General features: G+C 41.7%; 1 long non-coding RNA gene across 2 annotated transcripts in view; it reads left to right on the forward strand.

The window, feature by feature from the left end:
• Positions 1 to 17,002, forward strand: part of LOC147364517 (uncharacterized) — a 40,934-nt gene extending 23,932 nt beyond the window's left edge. For both annotated transcript variants that reach the window (XR_015134615.1, XR_015134616.1), the window contains one exon: positions 13,125 to 17,002. This is a non-coding gene — a long non-coding RNA (uncharacterized LOC147364517). The remainder of the gene's footprint in view (positions 1 to 13,124) is intronic.
• The last annotated feature ends 357 nt before the right edge of the window (positions 17,003 to 17,359 follow it).

Genomic DNA, 17,359 nt, shown 5'->3' on the forward strand with positions numbered 1-17,359 from the left:
TCACTGTGGCGGCTTCTCTTATTGAGGAACATGGGCTATAGGTGTGCAGGCTTCAGCAGCTGCACTCCCAAGCCCTAGAGCACAGGCTCAATAATTCTGGCACATGGGCTTAACTACTCTATGGCATGTAGGATCCTCCCAGATCAGGGATTGAATTGTCTCCTGCATTGGCAGGTGGATTCCTTACCACTGAGTCACCAGGGAAGCCCCTAAATGGAAGTTCTAAAATTAAAAATTTATTGATTAAAAATCTACACTTCTTCAATTTAAGGGGGTTGGGAAAAAAAAAAAGCCGAACAAACCAAAACTGTGAAGTGTGGCGGGGAAACTCAGCAGGACCTGGGGATCAGAGTCCACTCTGTGCCTCTGTGGCTTACCAAACATTTGTTTACCAAACATTGGTTTTTCATCTTAATATGAAGTTCCTTCCTCCCCTTTGAAGTCCCAAATGACCAACCTTAACATCCTCTTTCGTCATTAGCTAAAGATATTATTTAAAGTGAAGGCTTCAGCTATTTTGGTGAGTTATTCAGTTTTCCTGGGTCTCTCCCATGTATATATCTTATTTAAATTTTGTTTGGCTTGCTCCTGTTAATCTGTCTCATGTCAGCTTAATTTTTAGACCAGCCAGAAGAACATAGAAGGGTAGAAGAAAATTCCTTCCTCTCTGACAATATTCTCAAGAACAGAATTAAAATTTAATCAGTAGCTCTCTTCAGAAGAAGTGTTAAAACAATTTTAAAAGAAAAAGTCACCAAAATGTGTCAATTTTACTTTGAGCTACTCAAATTGATCTCATAAAACATTTTAATTTGTTTCATCTAATTTTTGCTTCTGTCTATCTTTGTTCTCACCCCACTCTGCTCCTGTCTAAATACAACTTCATCCTGAATAGCTTCTGTGACTTCTTCTCACTGTAACCAAGCCGGACCCCCATGGGCCCTGCCTAGGACAGACATCCCCACCGCCACCCCATGTCCTCTGCCTCCTTCTTCTTTCTGGCAAACTTGTAGTCCCAGGCCTCCCCAGCCTCCCAAAAGCCTGCCTCAAGAATTAATGATTGAAAGAATGTGAACATACAGCAACAACAAAAAATTGTAGTCGGGCCAGGAGAACTGGTAACAACTTAAACAGTAAATCAGCCATCTAGCAGTCACAGAGTCTTTAGTTTCTCCCTGAAGGACATAGACAATAGTATCTGATGCACATTTCCTGAGTTTAGTATCTGCTTTACAGACACTGAAGTGAAAGTGAAGTAGCTCAGTTGTGTCTGACTCTTTGTGACCCTATGGACTGTATGGGATTCTCCAGGCAAGAATACTGGAGTGGGTTGCCATTTCCTTCTCCAGGGGATCTTCCCAACCCAGGGATGGAACCTGGGTCTCCTGCATTGCAGGCAGACGCTTTAACCTCTGAGCCACCAGGTAAGCCCTACAGATACTAAAACCCCCACCAAATGGAAGACGTTAACGACATGATGATCATGAGCATGTAACCCCTAGACTGGCTGGAGCCTGAGGACTGGCAATTTTAACCCGTGTGTTACCACCCTGTTACCTCACCATCAATCAGAGAACTGTACATGAGGCCATCACATACCTTACAACTCCTCTCTCTCACCTCGCCCTTAAAAACTTTTCCGTAAAACCCTTCGGGGAGTTTGGGCTTTTGGGGCGTTAGCTCCCCTCACTCCGCTTTTGCACCTGCAATAAATGCTGTAATTTCCTGCACCACAACCTGGTGTCCGTTGCTTGCTTTTACTGTGTGTGGGCAAGGAGACCAAGTTTGGCTCAGTAACACCACCCCACATCTATAGTCAGGGTTACTCAAGTTAGAACAGGCTATCTTTAGAAAAGTAGTACTCTGCAAAATTCTCAGGTGAAAAAAATCTTCCATCGCATCTGCAGGATTCTCCGTCACAAGCAGTAGAACTGACACTGGAACCCAAGGAAACCCAGGCCTGCACAGGGAAATATGTGGGGAAGAAAGCCCAGCCAAGGAGCCCTCATCTTGCCAGAGAGGACTCAGCTGGAGATAGTACTGCCTTTGGTATCATCGCCACCAGCAGGATTTGCGCCTTGCTGCAGCCACCAGGAAGAATTTCTCAGCTGATGAAATTTCTCAGCCACTGCAACTTTCCTTTGTGCAACCAAAAATATATTCACCATTCCCTAGAGGAATAACACAACTCTGATGTCTTTGAAATGCCTGCTTCTACTCTTATCTCAGGAGAAGGCAATGGCACCCCACTCCAGTACTCTTGCCTGGAAAGTCCCATGGACAGAGGAGCCTGGTAGGCTGCAGTCCATGGGGTCGCTAAGAGTCAGGCACGACAGAGCGACTTCACTTTCAATTTTCACTTTGATGCGTTGGAGAAAGAAATGGCAACCCACTCCCGTGTTCTTGCCTGGAGAATCCCAGGGACGGGGGAGCCTGGTGGGCTACAGTCCATGGGGTTGCAAAGAGTCCAACACGACTGAGTGACTATCACTTTCATTTTCACAGCAGCCTGGAGGAAAGTACACAGAAGCCAGTTGTATTTATTCAGCAACAGGGGTGACCATGTGGGTGGGGCAAAGGGGACCGGCGGAAAGGACCTTGCGATTCATTGGAAAGAAAGTACTAGAGGGAATGGCCTTTGGGGTTTAAGCTGCTTCGGGAGGGAAGTAAAGACCAGGACGTGGTCCATAGTATGAAGATGCCTGCAGGTGAGGGATGGCACTGTCCAAAGGAGGCTAATGAGCAGGACCACGTGGGAAGACCATGTGGAGAGCCAAGCCGGGGCGCTGAGCGCGGTGGAAGAACGAATGGACAGGAAGGGCACGGCAAAGGAGGGTACATCGAGTCTGAGATCTCGGAGCAAATCAGAGTCAGGTCATATGTGTGTGTGTGTGTTAGTCACTCAGTCATGTCCGAATCTCTCACCCCGTGGACTGTCGCCCACCAGGCTCCTCTGTCCATGGAATTCTCCAGGCAAGAATACTGGAGTGGGGTGCCATTTCCTTTCCAGGGGATCTTCCCAACCTAGTGATCGAACCCGGGTCGCCTGCATTGGAGGCAGATTCCCTACAGTCTGAGCCACCAGGCAAGACACAAGGTTATGGGTAAAGCCAGGATAATCACAGGCAGATGTACAATAGCATACGATTTTTGTAAATTTTAGTAATCATAAGCCCTTTAGCTGCAATAATATCTTTTTATTTTTATTGTTATTTCACACATTATGATAGAGTTGAAATCATTGATTTCCCAATGATACTTGAAGATCCTTTTTATTGTTGAACTACTCAGGTATTATTACTACATAAGAAGATCTAATGTAAAATATGGTGACTATAGTTGGTAACATTTTATTGCATAATTGAAATCAAACTTTGCTACACTGGCCAGCCTGTAAAGCCTTCTCTGTTAGTCTGCTAGAGCTGCCACAACAAAATTCCAGGCAGAATGGCTTAAACAACAGAAGTTTATTTTCTCACAGTTGTGGAGGTTGGAAGTTCAAGATCAAGGTGTTGCCAGAGTTGGGAGGCCAGAGTCTTTGGCTTCTCACTGCCTCTTCACAAGGCTGTCCCTCTGCGCATGTGCACCCTGGTGTCTGTGTGTCCTAATCTCTCCTTAGAAGGATATGTGTCAGATTGGATTGGGGCCTACCCCAATGCCCTTATTTTCACTTAATTACCTGTTTGTAGGCCGTATCTCCAATACAGTCACATTCTGAGGTTCTGGGCACTCAGGCTTCAAGACACGAATTGAGTTAGGGGAGGAGACACAATTCAACCTTTGACACGTTCCAAGCAAGCATTCTGTCTCAGACAATAAAACCAAAGGAAAATTCACTCATACCAAGCCACAGCATGCTAATTCATTATTTCATGCATTCTCATTCCACCAATATTTGATGAGAGCCATTTATGCAGTGACATGGTCTACATGAAACCAACAGAATAATCTTTCTAAAATGTGTGTCTGATTAGGCCTCCTTCCAGAAACTCTTGAATGCCCTTAGGAAGATTCCCAAACTTTAGCACAGTATACAAGGTAGCCAAAATGTGGATTCTCCTTACTTACACAGCTACAATCCCCTCACATGCCTTTTGCTCCAGCTAAACTCTTTGAGTACGGTGGTTCCCCAAATATATTATGCTGAGTTACTCCTAGCTGTATGGCCCTAGGCAAAAATGTATTTATTCAACAAATATTTTATTGTCATCTCCTTTATCAACTGTGCTAGACTGTGGGGATGATAACAAAACTACACCCTTAAAGATCTCTTAGTATAAAGGAAATGTTAGACAAGCAATCAAAAATTACAATCAATTGATATGCAATGTAGTCTGTGTGTGTGTGTGTCTATCTGTTAGTTGTTCAGTCATGTCCAACTCTTTGTGATCCCATGGACTGAGGCCCACCAGGCTCATTTGTTCATGGAATTTTCCAGGCAAGAATACTGGAGTGGGTTGCCATTCCCTTCTACAGAGGATCTTCCTGACCCAAGGATTGAACTCGAGTCTCCTGCATTGCAGGAAATTTTTACCTTCTGAGCCACTAGAGAAGCCTGCGATGTAGTCTAGAGGTATACAAAAATGTGTCAGGAGCTCAGAGGAGGATATTTATTTAAATTTACAGGGCATTAGTTTCTCCAGTAGAGTAATACACCAACCTCTAAAATTAGATGGAGAAGGCCAATTTACAGCACAACCTATATGTTATGTTAATATATTGCTGAAATAAATCAAATATATGGTTCCAGTTATTAAGAATGAAATAAGTGACATCTTATGTAACTAATGAAATGGAAATTGGTTACACACCCACCAAAGTATGCAGAACCATGAAGTGGAAGTCAAAAATCCTCCCTTGTCAGAATGAATCCATCTCTGGAGTGTTTTTAAAATGCATACATGACAATCGCATGGGACACTCCACATGCCTAAGATACCCTAACTCAGTAATCACGTGAAATTAGCAGCCATCATCAGTCAATGTACTTTTAGTATCATGCAATTTGTAATGAAGATTATTTTATTTAACCTTAAAACCTTTTAGCATGTCTTTCAAGAAGTTACCAGAAAGTTCAAAGGAAAACTGAAGAAAGAACAGGAGTGATATTGTTAAGCAGCCAGGGTAATACAGACTGAAAAGCTTCCCTTTAGGACCACTTAGGAATTCTGGGTATAACGTGTGTCCCTTTGATTTTAGTGCACCACTGAGTTCACAACAAGGAAGAGAAACTCCCAAGTGCTCCCAAGATATAACATAAAAGAAAGTAATACGTAAGTGATACGATGATGCTAGTGGTAAAGAACCCGCCTACAAATACAGGAGACACAAGAGATGTGGGTTCAATCCCTGAGCTGGGGAGATTCCCCTGGAGGGAGGGCACGGCAACCCACTCCAGTATTCCTGTATGGAGAATCCCACGGACAGAGGAGCCTGGTGGGCTACAGTCTACAGGGTCACCAAGAGTCAGACACCACTGAAGTGGCTTAGCATGCATGCACAAATGATACAATAACAAAGCAACTACTCAGCTGGGTGAGGTGATACTGATATGCTTCCAGTATGTGTGGATTTTAAAGCCCACGTCCTGAGTCCACCTTAGGTGGGCAGTGGGAAGAGGACCCCTATCTAAAGGCAGGACTCTCAAAAGGCAGCAACTTCAGAGAAAGGCAGACTAACAATACTGTGCCCACTGGCACAGAGATCAAGGCAGTGTCTTCACCCACATTCTGGGTTAGGAAAAATGTCAGTCCTGATGGGGCACTTACCAATATATTGCCTCTCAGTTACAATTTCACCTTTGAGTACCTGGACTGTGGTAACAGATGGATTGGAGCCTGAAGCATTCCTCCTTTACAGTAAGCGTGATACAATACTTTGTCAGCAGAGGGCGCTGGAGGGACATTGCAGGAGGAAGGGGGCTTCTTCCTGGTTCCTGTGTGCTGGGTTTGGCTTTTTCTTGCTCTTGTTGCATGCTGCGTCAGCAGCGTAGGTGTGCAGTCACATCCAGTTGTGTTCTGCCCAGCCTTTCAGTGACCTCAGTGCCCCAGTCCAGGCCTGGAGACCACCTTTCCATGGCCCTCCCAGCAGAGGCACCAAGTGCTCCAGACTTCTTGCCCACAGTGGCATTCAAATCCCTGTGTGCACACACATAACAGCCTTGATATTGCCTGTACCCCAGAGAGCTCTTTCCTGCCTGCCCAGGAACTGTGCATCTGCTTGAGTCTAGCCAGCCCTGTGAGCTTCTTGGTCTTCCTGTTAGCTTAACCACATCTTAGCAAAGAGGTCTGAACCCCAGCCTTGGGGTAGGGACCCCAGCCTAAGTTTGTCCTTCCTTTCAGCCTTCTCTTTACAGCTTTTTATTTACTCTCTTATCATAGCTTAATAGTTCCTTAAACTAACCTATTTAAATTATTGTGTGATTTCTGTCTCCTGACTAGACCCAGACTAGTACAACTGAGAAATCAAAATCCCTGCCCTCTTCCTTATTAAGGGTTCAAATTTACATTACTCAGCAGAAATAAGCACAAAAACACTGTGAAGGAATATTTCCTAAACCTAGTTTGCCTGGCATTCTTACAGAGAAATCATGTTGAACACGAATTCATGATCCAAATTTTAAATACTCAGAAATAGATAATCCTTCATGAGGAAGTGTTGTTAAATATAACTATGGGGCTTAAACTATAATAATTTCTGATAATAAAACAATTCTAAAAGAAAAACTTATAAGTATGCTTAAAAGAAACTTTGTAACTTAGAAGAAACTACCTTAAATGTAAAGGGACTAAAAAATTGAATGAAAAGACAAAGATTAAGATCTTTGTTTTACTTCCTGATTTGGATGGTATTTACATGGATATGTTCATTCTGCAAACAATTTATATAGCTATTCTTTCATAATTATGCACTTTTCTGAAGGCATCATCTACTTCTTATGTGTTTCTAAATATATATATATATATATATTTATACGTAATTTGGTCAAAGAAACTAGAAATGTTTTAGAACTAAATCACAATAAAATACTATATATCAAAAGTTTGAGAATGTAGATAAAGCAGTACTTATAAAGAAGAAATTATAAAGAAAAAATGAACTAAGAAACTATACAAAGAAATCAGGCGAACAGTAAATTTCAGAGAATACAGAAGGGAGGAAATCATAAGGTAGGGAAAACATGCCTGAGAAATTGCCAGTATTAGTAACTCTTTTGGTGTTAATTTGTCCTTGCCTTCACAATAGGCAGTTCACCTATGGAAGCAGGAGACCTGAGCCTCAAAGCTGCTTCTGCTCGCACGGCTTTGGTTGACCCACACAAATTTGGGCTTCAGTCTCAGTGGCCTCATCACTGTTCACTCGCTAAGTTGTGTCTGACTCTGCGACCTCATAGAGTTAGAATCCCTTGGACAGCAAGGAGAGCAAACCAGTTAATCCTAAAGGAAATCAACCCTGAATATTTATTGAAAGAACTGAAGCTAAAGCTGAAGCTCCGATACTTTGGCCACCTGATGGGAAGAGCCGACTCATTGAACAAGACCCTGATGCTGGGAAAGATTGAGGGCAGGAGGAAAAGGGGGAGACTAAGGACAAGATAGGTGGATAGCATCACCAAATGTACATGAGTTTGAGCAAACTCTGGGAGATAGTGAAGGACAGGGAAGCCTGGTGTCCGCGGGGTTGCAAAGAGTCAGACAAGACTGACACTGAACAACAGCGTGAGAAAGAGGAAGCGATGGCCCAGGGTGCACTCTGACCCTGGGAACCCTCTTCATTATCAACCTGGTTTCAAAAGGCTACACCCTGAGGGGAAAATGAACAGAAGTAAATCTGCCCTGAACTCAACCCCAGGGTACAAGCAAAAGTTGCCTCATGCTGAGGGCAGCTGGTGTTCAACTGAAACCTCCCCAGTTCTTCCTTTTTCCTTAAACTCTGGCCTGATGGTTCTTTACAGTCTCTTCATTTCTATAACATTTTTACTAGGTTTTAAAATATAATTTGGAGTAAAATATATATGTATACATATCTCTATATATTTTAGATCGCATTTACATGCATTTATCACGAGGAAGGGCTTGAAATACCTATCCCAGTGTTATCAGAAACCAAACTTCTTTATGTGGTGAACATATTAAAAAATCCCTCTAGGAGTTACATACACCAACCTAAAAGGTTAATGATTATCTGTGGGATGGAAGGGAGGAAAAAGAGATGGAGATGAGTCTTTAGCTTTATCTGTAATGTTTTATATCTTTAAAAGAAAACAAATAATGAAGAAAATTTGCAAAATATTAACATCTTTTAAATCCTGGTAGTAAATGGAAACAGACACTGGTGGATCACTTGCCCGATATCCATTGTCTCTTCCTTATTAATCCCTAGATCAGGTAGATCCTCTGGAGAAGGGAATGGCAATCCACTTGGGTATTCTTGCCTGGAGAATTCCATGAACAGAGGAGCCTGGCAGGCTCTAATCCATGGGGTTGTGAAAGAGTCAGACACAACTTAGCAACTAAACAACAACAATTTTGATGAGGCTGTTAACGTCACCCTTCCAAAGGGTGGGCAAAAGTCTCAGTGAATGGCTTCTTGATGCAATAAAACAAAAACCACAAGATTCTGTGTATGTTAAAGGCCCTTTTCTGTCTTCTTCCTACGTGGAATAGAAAAGATGATGGTGGCAGCAGCCTTCTTCACATCATGAGGATTGAAACCACTTAAAGTGAGGCTAAGGGCGAGGAGAAGCAAGAGAGAAATCTGGCCCTTGCAGGCATTTCTATGGTATTACATCTGCTTTGGACTGCCTCCCTCCAAACTTCTTGTGGCAGAAAAAATTAAGTTTTTAAAGTCACTCTTTTTCCTTTTTTGTTAAAAGCCATTGAACATAGTCCTGCAAAGTACACTGATACCCCGATTGTGTTGTTTGCTATACTGAAATGATTTTAAATTATTCAAAAATTGAAAGAGGCAACAAAAAATATAGGAAAGTAGGAACAATTTTACCAAATGACTTCAGCCTCTCTACTCTGTTTAGGCTAGCTGAAGGGAATTAATGGCTGTAACACTGTGGTACCCTCTGTCTCTGAGAAGTTTCTTATGCAGAATCAGATTTCTGATCCAACTTTGAAAAAGAAACACAAGTGGAGTCATGTTCAATTCTGCTGTGTCAGATCGTTTCTTCTGTGGGTCTGAACACTAGTTGGGATGAGGACAGTCTTATCGCCTGCTTGATACTACATCTCCAGCTTGTGGAACTACGTCAGTTTGACTGATGTTACTGACATCACTTACTAAACACTGCTCGGTGGCTCATGGTCCTTAATCGTATCGTGTCCTAAGGTGAATCACATTAAGGTGTTCTGTTAGCAAACAACAGAAAATAACTAGCAATTACACAGGAAAAAAATGTATGGGAAAGCAGTTCACATGACTGAAAAGGGAACCGAATGAACTGATGGAGGAGGATACAGAAAGAGACATCTTCTAAGATTCTAGTGGCAAGAACAGCTCAAAGGTCTTGGCCAATCACTGATTGACTAAATGACTCCAATCATTTATCTCATCCTTGTGGCACTTCAGTCCACATTCAAAGTCACAGATTTGTGTGTGTGAGAGACAGAAACAGACAGATAGACAGAGACATATTAGTTCATCGTTAGCAGACTTCTTGTCTGCTACCAGGATTTAAAGAATAGGACAAACAGAACCTTTAGATTCTGAAAGGAAGTGCATGCCACTGATCTGTCATCTCTATGCACATATGAGGAGGTTCATTGTTCTGAAAGTAATTTGGGCCACTATGACAAAGGAGTCTGGGTGCCAGGCAGCTAAAACAATGACCACTATCTAATGTCATTCTGTTAGGTCCATAAATTTCTGTCCTTTATTGTGCCCATCTTTGCATGAAATGTTCCCTCGGTATCTCAATTTTCTTGAAGAGATCTCTAGTCTTTCCCATTCTATTGTTTTCCTCTATTTCTTTGCATTGATCACTGAGGAAGGCTTTCTTATCTCTTCTTGTTATTCTTTGGAACTCTGCATTCAAATGGGTATATCTTTCCTTTTCTCCTTTGCTTTTCACTTCTCTTCTTTTCACAGCTATTTGTAAGCCCTCCCCAGACAACCATTTTGCCTTTTTGCATTTCTTTTTCTTGGGAATGGTCTTGATCCCTGTCTCCTGTACAATGTCACGAACCTCTGTCCATAGCTCTTCAGGCACTCTGCTGCTGCTGCTGCTGCTAAGTCCCTTCAGTCGTGTCCAACTCTGTGTGACCCCACAGACGTCAGCCCACCAGGTTCCCCCGTCCCTGGGATTCTCCAGGCAAGAACACTGGAGTGGGTTGCTATTTCCTTCTCCAATGCAGGAAAGTGAAAAGTGAAAGTGAAGTCACTCAGCCGTGTCTCTTAGCTACCCCATGGACTGCAGCCCACCAGGCTCCTCTATCCATGGGATTCTCCAGGCAAGAGTACTGGAGTGGGATGCCATTGCCTTCTCCCTCAGGCACTCTATCAGATTTAAATAAAGGACAGAAATGGTATGGACCTAACAAAAGCAGAAGATATTAAGAAGAGGTGGCAAGAATACACAGAGGAACTACACAAAAAAGATCTTCATGACCCAGATAATCACAATGGTATGATCACTCACCAGACATCCAGACATAGAGTCAGACATAGAGCCAGATATCCTGGAATGTGAAGTCAAATGGGGCTTAGGAAGCATCACTACAAACAAAGCTAGTGGAGGTGATGGAATTCCAGTTGAGCTATTTCAAATCCTAAAAGATGATGCTGGGAAAGTGCCGCATTCAATATGCCAGCAAATTTGGAAAACTCAGCAGTGACCACAGGACTGGAAAAGGTCAGTTTTCATTCCAATCCCAAAGAAAGGCTATGCCAAATAATGCTCAAACTACTGCACAATAGCACTCATCTCACACACTAGTAAAGTGAAGTTGCTCAGTTGTGTCTGACTCTTTGCAACCCTATGGACTGTAGCCCACCAGGCTCCTCCATCCATGGAATTTTCTAGGCAAGAGTACTGGAGGGGGTTGCCATTTCCTTCTCCAGGGGATCTTCCCAACCCAGGGATCGAACCTGGGTCTCCCGCATGGTGGGCAGATGCTTTACTGTCTGACCCACCAGGGAATCCCACACACTAGTAAAGTAATGCTCAAGATTCTCTAAGCCAGGCTTCAATAGTATGTGAACCATGAACTTCCAGATGTTCAAGCTGGATTTAAAAAAGGCAGACGAACCAGAGATCAAATTGCCAACATCTGTTGGATCATCAAAAAAGCAAGAGAGTTCCAGAAAAACATCCATTTCTGCTTTATTGACTATGCCAAAGCCTTTGACTGTGTGGATCACAATAAACTGTGGAAAATTCTGAAAGAGATGGGAATACCAGACCACCTGACCTGCCTCTTGATAAATCTGTATGCAGTCAAGAAACAACAGTTAGAACTGGACATGGAACAACAGACTGGTTCCAAATAGGGAAAGGAGTACATCAAGGCTGTATATTGTCACCCTGCTTATTTAACTTATATGCAGAGTACATCATGAGAAATGCTGGGCTGGATGAAGCATAAGCTGGAATCAAGATTGCCAGGAGAAATATCAATAACCTCAGATATGCAGATGACACCACCTTTATAGCAGAAAGAGAAGAAGAACTAAGAGTCTCTTGATGAAAGTGAAAGAGGAGTGTGAAAAAGTTGGTGTAAAACTCAACATTCAGAAAATGAAGATCATGACAACTGGTCCCATCAGTTCATGGTAAATATATGGGGAAAAGTGACAGACTTTATTTTTGGGGGCTCCAAAATCACTGCAGATGGTGACTGCAGCCATGAAATTAAAAGACACTTGCTCCTTGGAAGAAAAGTTATGACCAGCCTAGATAGCATATTAAAAAGCAGAGACATTACTTTGCCAACAAAGGTCCATCTAGTCAAGTCTATGGTTTTTCCAGTAGTCATGTATGGATGTGAGAGTTGGACCATAAAGAAAGCTGAGTGCCAAAGAATTGATGCTTTTGAACTGTGGTGTTGGAGAAGACTCTTGAGAGTCCCTTGGACTGCAAGAAGATCCAACCAGTCTATCCTAAAGGAAATCAGTCCTGAATATTCATTGAAAGGACTGATGCTGAAGCTGAAACTCCAATACTTTGGCCACCTAACCCAAAGAATTAACTCATTGGAAAAGACCCTGATGCTGGGAAAGATTGAAGGCAGGAGGAGAAGGGGACGACAGAGGATGAGATGGCTGGATGGCATCACTGACTCAATGGACATGAGTTTGAGCAAACTTCGGGAGTTGGTGAGGGACAGGGAGGCCTGGTGTGCTGCAGTCCATGGGGTTGCAGAGTCGGACACGACTGAGCAACTGAACTGAACTGAACTGATCTACTGTCAAGGTGTATGAGCAAAAGAAACTAATTTATTTACCCTAGATACTCTCTTAATCACCATTTTTCCACAGTTTTAAACTGTACAGATATTGTTGGTTGGGACTCTTATTTTGCAGATTTTTAAAGCATATTTCTAAAAATCTCTGTCAGATGAATGAAAAGGTATTATTGTTAACTGAAAAATATACTGCTCAAAGCCTGGACTTGTCAGATATTAGAAAAGAGCACCCTTTCAACTTATTTTTAAGAAGCCTTTATAGCTATGGTAACATGTAACTCCAATGAAGAAGGACAATTAATATTACAAAAGCCCAATGGTTATTCCAAGGTAAAGTGTTACCATATAGCATCATTTATTCAAGCAAGATATTTTAAATAAATCAATATGTAGATAGTGATCTTCCATGTACAACAAGTTATATTTTTGAAAAAGCCATGAAAATCTTTGAAAATTACTTTCTAGCAGTGTCATTTCTTTTCCATCATTTTAAAGTTTATTAACTAAATGGTTTATTAACTAAATGGTAATGTTGTTTTCCTTAGAACTTAGGTTGACATTTCTATTTATTTTTCATCTGTATTTTTGTTGTACAATTAAAACCACTGAAGAATACAGAGCATATTTAAATCTTAAGTTTGAAAAAACTGTTGTAGTTTATGATTCAGAATAATGCATGAACACACAAACATTTATCTCCTCTTTCTCCAGAGACTACATCAAGATGAAACTAAAGACATGAAAAAGGACAAAGTCAACAACAATCAAGGGAATCCGAAGGGACCACAGATGGATGAGAAATTTCAACACATTTATACAAGATGTAAAGTAGATAGAAATGTTCACTTCTGAGAGCAGAGTGGGTCAAATATTCTGAAGCTCCTGCTAAAAAAGTAAGACCCGCATAAATTACATGACTCTGAACAAACATGACTCTAAATGTATTGCTGAGATCACAAGAAAGTGAACAAAATCTCTAAAAGCTGAAAGTCAATAAAACATGAACAGAAGAGAAGGAGAAGGAGGGATAGGAAGGAGCAGCCAAAGAAAAAAAGTAAGTGAGCTAGACCAGTATCACAAAGTTTCATCCTTCATGTCACCAATATGCTTGTAAAAACCACCAAGCTACGGAATTTTGCAGAATAGAAAGAAGAGCAGGGGCTTCCCTGGTGGTTCAGTGGTTGACAGTCTGCCTTGCAGTCCCTGGTCCAGGAAGATGCTGCCTGCCATGGGGCAACTACACCCACACGCTGCAACTATTAAGAGTCAGTGCTGCAACCACTGAGGCCCGAGCACCCAGAACCTGTGCTGTGCAAAAGAGAAGCCATGGCAGCGAGAAGCCAATGTACAGCGACAAAGGCCCAGTGCAGTCAAAAATTAATCATTAACTTTTTTAAAAAAGAATAGGATACAGGATATACAGGAAAGTTAAGCTTTGAGTAACACACTCCAAACCTGTACAGTTTCATTTTTTAAATTACTGAAATATAATTAAGGTAAATAAATATATATATATAAATGCTATTGCCAGTTTCATTTTCCAATAATTAAATGCAATAGTAATCGTACACAATTGATCTCCTGGCAGAGATCAAACCATTCAATTCTAAAGGAAATCAGTCCTGAATATTCATTGGAAGGACTGATGCTGAAGCTGAAGCTCCAATACTTTGACCACCTGATGTGAATAACTGACTCACTGGAAAAGACCCTGATGCTGGGAAAGATTGAAGGCAGGAGGAGAAGGGCGCGACAGAGGATGAGATGGTTGGATGGCATCACTGACTCGATGGACATGAGTTTGACCAAGCTCTGGGAGTTGGTGACGGACAGGGAAGCCTGGTATGCTGCAGTCCGTGGGGGTCACAAAGAGTCAGAAGTGGCTGAGCAACTGAATTTAACTGAATCATACACAAAATATGTAAGTGTCCTTGCTGTGGCCAAATGTCAGCTTCTGAGTCATGCAGAAAAGTAGAAGGAAGGACAACATCATTCTTAGGCTGAAATATTGTGACACCAGATGTGAAGGGTTACAGTTCATTGTTTTCCTTTCTTTTACTCTGGTTTAAAATAGAAACCCTACCTATCTTGTTTCCCAGTTTTTTCCTTTCACAAAGAAGCTGTACACGCAGCTCCAGGTGCTTCCAGACACAGAGTGCCATCTTGCTGCTCTGAGCACTGTAGTCGTTAGCTCCAATCCCTTACAAACACTTCCTAAGCCCAACTAGTAGAGAGGAGAACTGGGATGTGTCCATCTCTCCTCTCTTTTATTTTCTTCACAGTGTTGTCTCTGATGGGATACAACATAGACCCCTTCAGTCCTAGGATATTACATATCCATTTGTTTCTTTTAAAATTATAGTTCCAGGCTACCCTTCAAAATTTTAAGACTTTCTTTTTTTATTTACCACTTGGATTCATATAACCAGAATTCTTACCTGCATTTGGAATGCTGTCTTAAATATTTATATTAAAAAGAATACATAAGCTTTGGAGAACAGTACAATGCATCCTTGCAGGTTTGATGGATAAATTGAGGAAAGAGGAAAGTTGAAAAGTATATATGTGCATGTATGTTTTGTAGCCTTTCATGAAACATTATGTTTAACAGGGTGGCTTTTTATTTACTGTTGTGTATTTTTTTTTTTTTACTCTGATGTTTGGCTCAAGCATAATGAAAGTCAAAATGTGAAAAATCATGGATAGGCTAACACAATTTCTCGGTTTGGTGATTTTATTCTTTTGCTTATTCACCTAGAATGTATAAACTTACTGGTTACAAAGATAGGCACAATAAAGGACAGAAACTGTATGGAACTAACAGAAGCAGAAGATATTAAGAAGAGGTGGTAAGAATACACAGAAGGACTATACAAAAAAGGTCTTAATGACGCAGATAACCACGATGGCGTGATCACTCCCCTAGAGTCAGACATCCTGGAGTGTGAAGTCAAGTGGGCCTTAGGAAGCATCACTATGAGCAAAGTTAGTGGAGGGGATGGGATACCAGCTGAGCTATTTCAAATCCTAAAAGATGATGCTGTTAAAGTGCTGCACTCAATATGCCAGCAAATCTGGGAAAACTCAGCAGTGGCCACAGGATTGGAAAAGGTCAGTTTTCATTCCAATCCCAAAGAAGAGCAATGCCAAAGAATGTTCAAATTACTGCACAATTGCACTCATTTCACATGCTAGCAGGGTAATGCTCAAAATCCTTGAAGCTAGGCATCAATAGTATATAAACCAAGAACTTCCAGATATACAAGCTGGATTTAGAAAAGACAGAGGAGCCAGAGATCAAATTGCCAACATCTGTTGGATAACAGGGAAAGCAAAGGAATTCCAGAAAAACATCTGCTTCATTGACTATGCTAAAGCCTTTGACGGTGTAGATCACAACAAACTGGAAAATTCTTAAACAGATGGGAATACCAGATCACCTTACCTGCCTCCTGAGAAACCTGTATGCAGGTCAAGAATCAACAGTTAAAATAGGACATGGAACAAAGGACTGGTTCAAAATTGGGAAAAGAGTACATCAAGGCTGCATATTGTCACTCTGCTTATTTAACTTACATGCAGAGCACATCATGTGAAATGCTGGGCTGGATAAAGCTCAAACTAGAATCAAAACTGCTGGGAGAAATATCAATAACCTCAGGTATGCAAATGATACCACCCTAATGGCAGAAAGCAAAGAGGATCTAAAGAGCCTCTTGATGAAGGTGAAAGAGCAGAGTAGAAAAGCTGGCTTAAAACTCAATATTCAAAAAACTAAGACCATGGCCTCCAGAGAAACCCAAGTAAGACGGTAGGTGTTGCAAGAGGGCATCAGAAGGCAGACACACTGAAACCATACTCACAGAAAACTAGTCAATCTAATCACACTAGGACCACAGCCTTGTCTAACTCAATGAAACTAAGCCATGCCCGTGGGGCAACCCAAGACGGGCGGGTCATGGTGGAGAGATTTGACAGAATGTGGTCCACTGGAGAAGGGAATGGCAAACCACTTCAGTATTCTTGACTTGAGAACCCCATGAACAGTATGAAAAGGCAAAATGATAGGATACTGAAAGAGGAACTCCCCAGGTCAGTAGGTGCCCAATATGCTACTGGAGATCAGTGGAGAAATAACTCCAGAAAGAATGAAGGGATGCAGCCAAAGCAAAAACAATACCCAGCTGTGGATGTGACTGGTGATAGAAGCAAGATCTGATGCTGTAAAGAGCAATATTGCATAGGAACCTGGAATGTCAGGTCCATGAATCAAGGCAAATTGGAAGTGGTCAAACAAGAGATGGCAAGAGTGAATGTCGACATTCTAGGAATCAGCGAACTGAAATGGACTGGAATGGGTGAATTTAACTCAGATGACCATTATATCTACTACTGTGGGCAGGAATCCCTCAGAAGAAATGGAGTAGTCATCATGGTCAACAAAAGAGTCCGAAATGCAGTACTTGGATGCATTCTCAAAAATGACAGAATGATCTCTGTTCGTTTCCAAGGCAAACCATTCAATATCACAGTAATCCAAGTCTATGCCCCAACCAGTAATGCTGAAGAAGCTGAAGTTGAACAGTTCTATGAAGACCTACAAGACCTTTTAGAACTAACACCCCAAAAAGATGTCCTTTTCATTATAGGGGACTGGAATTCAAAAGTAGGAAGTCAAGAAACACCTGGAGTAACAGGCAAATTTGGCCTTGGAATATGGAATGAAACAGGGCAAAGACTAATAGAGTTTTGCCAAGAAAATGCACTGGTCATAACAAACACACTCTTCCAACAACACAAGAGAAGACTATACATGGACATCACCAGATGGTCAACACCGAAATCAGATTGATTATATTCTTTGCAGCCAAAGATGGAGAAGCTCTATACAATTAGCAAAAACAAGACCAGGAGCTGACTGTGGCTCAGATCATGAACTCCTTATT

Source organism: Bos grunniens, chromosome 10 (genome assembly GCF_055505025.1).
Source record: "Bos grunniens cultivar Pamir isolate PY7600 chromosome 10, Bosgru_T2T1.0, whole genome shotgun sequence".
NCBI classification, from domain to species: domain Eukaryota; kingdom Metazoa; phylum Chordata; class Mammalia; order Artiodactyla; family Bovidae; genus Bos; species Bos grunniens.